This window comes from Mastomys coucha, unplaced genomic scaffold (assembly GCF_008632895.1).
Source record: "Mastomys coucha isolate ucsf_1 unplaced genomic scaffold, UCSF_Mcou_1 pScaffold6, whole genome shotgun sequence".
In the NCBI taxonomy this organism is placed as follows: Eukaryota; Metazoa; Chordata; class Mammalia; order Rodentia; family Muridae; genus Mastomys; species Mastomys coucha.
Genome location: NW_022196912.1, coordinates 131,219,498 through 131,225,703, shown reverse-complemented (window position 1 = coordinate 131,225,703; position 6,206 = coordinate 131,219,498). Strand labels below are relative to the sequence as shown.

Here is a 6,206-nt window from a genome sequence, read left to right as displayed (position 1 = left end):
AAGCACTGCTTCCTCTCCTCCTCGACAACAAGCTCTTCCTGTGGAGGGGACGGGTGGGGAAGCCATCAGAGCCTCTTCCAGGAATCACCCCATCAGATGCTCAGTGTGGTTTGAATCATGCTTGGTGGTTCCAGCACCTACTGTGTAACGTGGCCTCTCTCACCTCAGCTTCCTATCAGGCAATACAGACTGTGCACCTTTGTCAAGGATGTTACTGACCACAAAACTCTCCACCCCCAGCTTGAGCTTTGGGGAATTGCTAAAACCATCAAATGGGCTCTGATGCTTCTTTTGCTTAATGGCTCTCTGTCTCCACAAGTGGGTTTGCATTGCTCACGTGCAATAGAAAACAATCTGATTTGCTATATTAATATTTAAAGCTAATGAACTTATATTATTCAGTCTGTAATATAGCTGCTTTGCATAAGGATTAATGTCCATATCAAATCTGGGTTTCTAACTAAGTATTGTAGTCAGCTGAAGAATACATTTCCCATCAAGTGAGTATACTGCTGTCTAAGCTGTGGTCTTGGGTTTCTTTTCTCACCGCTGAAACAAAAGCAACTTAAAGGAGAAAGGCTCTAGCAGAACCATCATCAAAGATAGCAGAGAAACTGCATCCAGCAACTGATGGAAGATACAGAGTACCACAGCCAAACATTAGGCTGGGCCCTGGGAGTCCTGTGGAGGAGTGAGGAGGAAGGACTGGAGGAACCAGAGGGATCAGGCACATCACAAGAACATGGCCCAATCAACTACCTGGGACTCATGGGGGCTCCCAGAGATCAAGGAGCCTGTAGGGATCTGACCCCTTCTACAACGTCTGTTTGGGTGAGTAGCTTGATGTTCTCTTGAGAATCTTAACAGTGGGAGCAGGGGCTGTCCCTGATGCTTTGCCACCTTCTGGGAGCCTGTCCAGTCCTGATGTGATGGTTTGAGTCTGGTCTTGTGTAGCTTGCTATATGATGTTTGCTTGAAGCCCCTGGGAGGGCTGTTCTTGTCTAAGAGAAGGCAAAGGAGGGTGGAATCTAGGGGAGATGTGAGGTGGTAGGGAGAGACGGGGAAGGGGAGGAAGGGGACATTGTGTTCAGGATATAATGTACAACAGAACAAAAAGGAAATATATAATTTTTTCAAAAGAAAGAAGGCATATTGTTTGAGGGTTCAGAGCATCATGGTGTGAAGCCATGGCAGCAGGAGCATGTGGCAGCTGGTCACATGACAGCTGCAGTCAGGAAGCACAAAGATGGGAATGTCAGTGCTCAGCCTCAGCCTGGTCTCCTTACTGTTCAGTCCCAGGCTCCAGCGTGTGGACGAGTGATAGCCACACTCAGGGTAGGTCTTCTACTTCAGTTTAACCCAATCTAGTAACTCCCTCATAGTCAGGCCTAGGATTGTTTCCTAGACAATCCTAGATCCCATCAACTGGGCAAGCAATATTAATTATGACAGCTGTGAGGGTACCTCATCAAATCTCAGAAGCCTGTCTGTCTCCTTAAATTATTCAGGGTTTAAGCCACCTTGGATGCCTTCAGGATACACAGACTCTATTGAACTCTACTGTTCAGATGTCTCTGACAGCCTCTTCTGACCTCAGCCAGAAAGACTCTAGTATTTAGGATATGTGTTCTTACGTTGCTCCAATCAAGGCTACCATCCCTATGTATCAGTATCTATTCAAGACCCAGAGTGTGGGATGTAACATTTCAAAATACTTTTTTTTTTTTTTGACAGCTGTTATCAAGGGATTCCACCCAGCTAGGGTGAGGAACGTAAGCCTGCAACCCCAGATCTCCATAAGGAGTGTAAACAACACACAGTGTGAGGGAATAATATTCACTCATTAAAAAGAAGAGAATTCTAATGCATACCACAATGTGAATGAACTTAGATAATATGTAAATGAAATAAACCTAATTCTACTTTTACTAGTTACCAATCATAGGCAAATTCATAGTTAGAGAAAGTAGAACAGAGGTTACCAGGTACAGTGAGGGAAGAGAAATAAAGATAGTTATTATTTCATTTCTGAAACATTTCTGTTTGGAATGATGAAAATATTTTGGAAATTGATTATGGTGGTGGCTGCCAAGGACCGTGAACGTAATCAGTAGCATTAAATTATTTACCTATAATGGTTTAAGTAGCAAACTTCATTTTGTATGTGCGGTGTGTATGATACTTTTTATCACAATAATGAAAAATTAAATGTCAAAATAAAGGAATGCTTAAGAAATCCTTAGGATGGATTGAAAGAGGCAGTTTGGGAAGGAGATAAGATCACCTGAGGGAGGATGGGGGGAGATATGGACTGGGTATAGGAGGGGCTGTCATAGTTTGGTTCTCTTTCTGGTTCTGAAGCCAGGAGTAACCTGCCTTTTGTTATGCCATGACTCTTGTGCACACAGGCTGCCTGAAAAGCAAAGCTCATCTGCTCTCTTTGGCATCTCAAGACCTCAAGGGTGGTGGTAGAGGTGTGAGGTAAGTAGTTGATAGTTATTAAATGTCACAATGTTGATATTCTGGAAAACAAAAGAAAGAAGGCAACAGTAACTGAGCACTGCTTAACACTGGCCTTTACAGAGCAGAAAGCTGCACAGTAACTCTACCAGTTGATGGCTGAGATGCTCAGGTTGATAATAATAACTTAGATGGTTGCGCATATGGCCGTGGGCATTTTCCTTGATAAGAAAATATACTTCCCACCTTAGGGTCTTATCTTGTCTCCTCTCCCTGGAATGTCTGCCTTCTCTCTCAACACAATTACAACCTCTACCCCCTCCACTCATTCAGTGTAAAACCTGCCCTTCGAGATGAGCATGTTCCATTTACTCAGATATACTTTGAAAACCCCTGTGAAGGTTTAGCCGCCGCTTCCCCAGGAGGCCTGGTTTGCCTCCAATCATCCCATCTGCCTTCTGCTTTCAAGTGTGCACATGTTACTTCCCTGCTAAACTGAATATTTAAATTCAGTACAGGGGAAGATCACATCTGCTTGGATGAGACAAAAGGATGAGATAGAACTAAGTGTGTGTGAGCATAAAGCAAGTGTGTGTGAAGCATTCACTCACTAACATCTGTCTCTGCTTAAAACATAGACCGCAAAGAACAGAGGGTGGCCTCTTCCAAACAGAACTGTTTCCTTTTGGTGTTCAGTGCGCCTGTGTTATCTAGAGAAACGCTTTGAGGAGTCACATTTTGTAGTCTTTCTGCAATATTAAGTTTCCTGGCTCTTGTTTTTGCTGTTCCTAGACAAGGCCTTACGATGTAGCCTGTGCTGGCCTGATACTGGCTATGTAGACCAGGCTGACCTCAAACCCAGAGAGATCCTCCTGCACCTGAAATGCTGAGGTTAAAGGTGTGTGCCACCACACCCAGTCATTTTCTCAGCTCTTTGCTCTCATATTCTAGATGCTCGCAGGTTTTCTGATTATTTAACTGGATGCTATCTTCAGTTTAAAGAGAAATGAAAAGAATGAGCTCTCTATTTGAGATGAGGCCACATGGTCTGAACCCATTACCTAGAGCATGGTTCTCTTGCCTGTAATCCTAGCACTTAGGAAACAAACATTGCTATGAAGTCAAGGCCACCCTCAACTACTTAGTGACTTGTAGGCTAGCCTGAGTTTCCATGTGAGAATGTACTGTCCACACTGACCATTTAACATAACAGACTTTAAGGGGTTTGTACAGTGACATTTCTCCATTTGTAAAGAACTCAGTCAAGCCTAGTGTAGTACTGCACACCTGCAAACCCAGCACTGGTACCGGCCCGAGGCAGGAGAATCAGCAACTGAGAGCATGCGAGATTGTCTCAGTTAAAGATTAAAAACTGAGATTGGATGTAGCTAAAAATTGAAGTTGGATGTAGCTAAGTTGGTAGAGCGTTTGCCTAGCACTTATGATTAGGTTGGGAAACAAACCTAGCACCTGGTCTGATTTCCAGCACTACATAAACCAGGCATGGTGAGCATACCTGAGATACCAGCACTTTCCAGGTGGAGGCTAGAAGATCGCTATATAGTAACTTTGCAGCCAGCCTGGGGCTCAGGAGACCCTGACTATGAATTGAAACTATCAGCTGCTCTTCGTTTTCATTCTATCAAGCTCTGCATCCCCTGTGTGGAGGGCTGGTGTGAGAAGAAGCAATGGTCTCTCTTTATAGGCAGCCTACTAGGGATCTGGTGCAACGGTGTGCTCTTCAGCACTAAGCCACATCAGATGAGCCATAGTTTTCTGCTCCATCTTCTAACACTTCAGCCACAGCTAGTTAGCACTTAGTCATTAACCACCACTGTGAGAGACTGCAGCTTAAAGCTACTCTTCCACAGACTAAAACATCTAGGTTACTAGATGTCAAACCCATTTTGTGCTCTTGTGGGATTGCTCTAAGCAAACTGAAGTTATTGGGGCCTGGGAGGCACAATAAATTGACTCCTAGAGAAATACCTTCAGGGTCAGGCACCAGGGAATGTGTGATCTGAAATAACAGATAAAGAGGCGTACAAAATGCTATAAATCAAGGCAGTTTTTGCCTGGGTAGAGTCTGCTCAAGGGGCTGCTCTTCTGCCTACAGCTCTGTTCCTTTGCCTCTGCCTGGAAGTGGCACCTTGCAATGGAACATAATTCCAAGAGAAAGCAATCTTCTATGCTTCCTCGTGAGTGTCAAGAGCTGGTCCCTAGGGAAAGAAGAACTTTATGGTTCCTTCAATGCCTTTTAAAATATACATCCCAAGTGAATTATTGCAATCTGCATGAGGCATTCAAAATAACTACTCTTTCTAAACTCTAACCACCACTCAATCACTGAAGAAGAGGATAATGAAATATGGCCACTGTCAAATGGCAGTTCTTTTCTTGAGGCCAGAAAAGGAGGAAATTCATATAACCATTAAGTTCTGCCACAGTCACTATATTGGATGAAGTAAAGTTCTGGAGTTGGGCTGCGGATATAACTCAGTTGGCAGAGTTAGCCTAGCATGTTTGAAGCTGTGGCTTCCATGCTAGCCCCGCATAACTGAGCATGGTGGCACATATCTGTCTGTAATCCTGACACTCTGGAGGTTAAGGCAGAAGGATCATAACTTCAAGGAAGGTCATCTGTGGCTACATTGCAAGTTTGAAGCTAACCTGGGCAACATAAAACACTGTATCAAATGAGGGGGTGTGTGTTTGGCCTGCATCTTTTCTTACCAGCAGACTGACATTTTAGTAGCATTACATGGATGGGATTTATTATAGCTGAATGTAGCTTTGAACTGAAAAGAAAACTATCCAGACTATTCTTAGACATTTTGGAGTGCAGGTCACTTCCTCTTTATTTAATCTATGCCCAAGAAAAGCCTAAAGGAAAGTTTTAGGTGACCTTTGGTGGAACAATACAGAGGTTGGCTGTTGTCCTTGGAAGGCTGAATGAGTGGCATGTGCCACTACTTGCCTGGTTGAAATGGTTCAACCATCCCTGCAACAAAAAGTGGGAAAATCCAGCCTGCCTCAGAGCCACGATTGGATAAAATCCCCAATAAATGGCCTTGAAAACCTCAGTTGTGCTCACTGAAGAAAGAACATGAATGATGACAATTTCCCCCGTTGTCTCCTAGGAATACCTAAAATAGCACATTCAGACCCAGTAACAAGCTTTGCACTAGTGGACACTGTATGGTAAGTATGGTCACCTGCCCCCAATTTCATGCTTAGGTTGGATTGCTACTGTGGCAACACCGGGAAGTGGGGCCTTTAAGGGGAAATTGGCTAGGAGGGAGTAATGACTTTCTCAGAGGACCAGGCTAAATCTCAGAGTAGTCAGTAAGTTGTCCTCTCATCAGTGTGTAACCTGGAGAGAGAACTATGCCCTCCTCTAGAGAAGTTTAATTAAAAACCCACACATTATATGTTTTATTTTCCCAGGCTTTGTCCAAAGCCATTCCTGAAATAACCCCTGACCATTAGTTATCACACTGGTTTTCTGGATGAACACCTTCCAGTACAAGGCCCTGAACAGATGAAGACTTTAGCAGTCTGTCCCTCAATATTCTCTCCTCTTCTTCTTACATCTATGTGTCACTGGAATCTTTGCTGCTAAGGAGCTGAGAGAAACTATTTAAGGGGACTGAAGGTTTACTTGGTTTCCAGGTTTCAGCCCTTAATTTGATGCTTCAGGCCTGGAACAAGACAGGGAGGGTGTGATGGAACAGAGATGCTCCCTC

The 6,206-nt window shown here is 43.9% G+C and overlaps 1 long non-coding RNA gene across 1 annotated transcript; it reads left to right on the top strand.

The window, feature by feature from the left end:
• Nucleotides 1-556: 556 nt before the first annotated feature.
• LOC116080066 lies at nt 557-5,719 on the top strand. Its single transcript, XR_004114301.1, has 3 exons — nt 557-831; nt 2,409-2,481; nt 5,601-5,719. It is a non-coding gene; the product is annotated as an uncharacterized LOC116080066 (long non-coding RNA).
• Nucleotides 5,720-6,206: the final 487 nt, after the last annotated feature.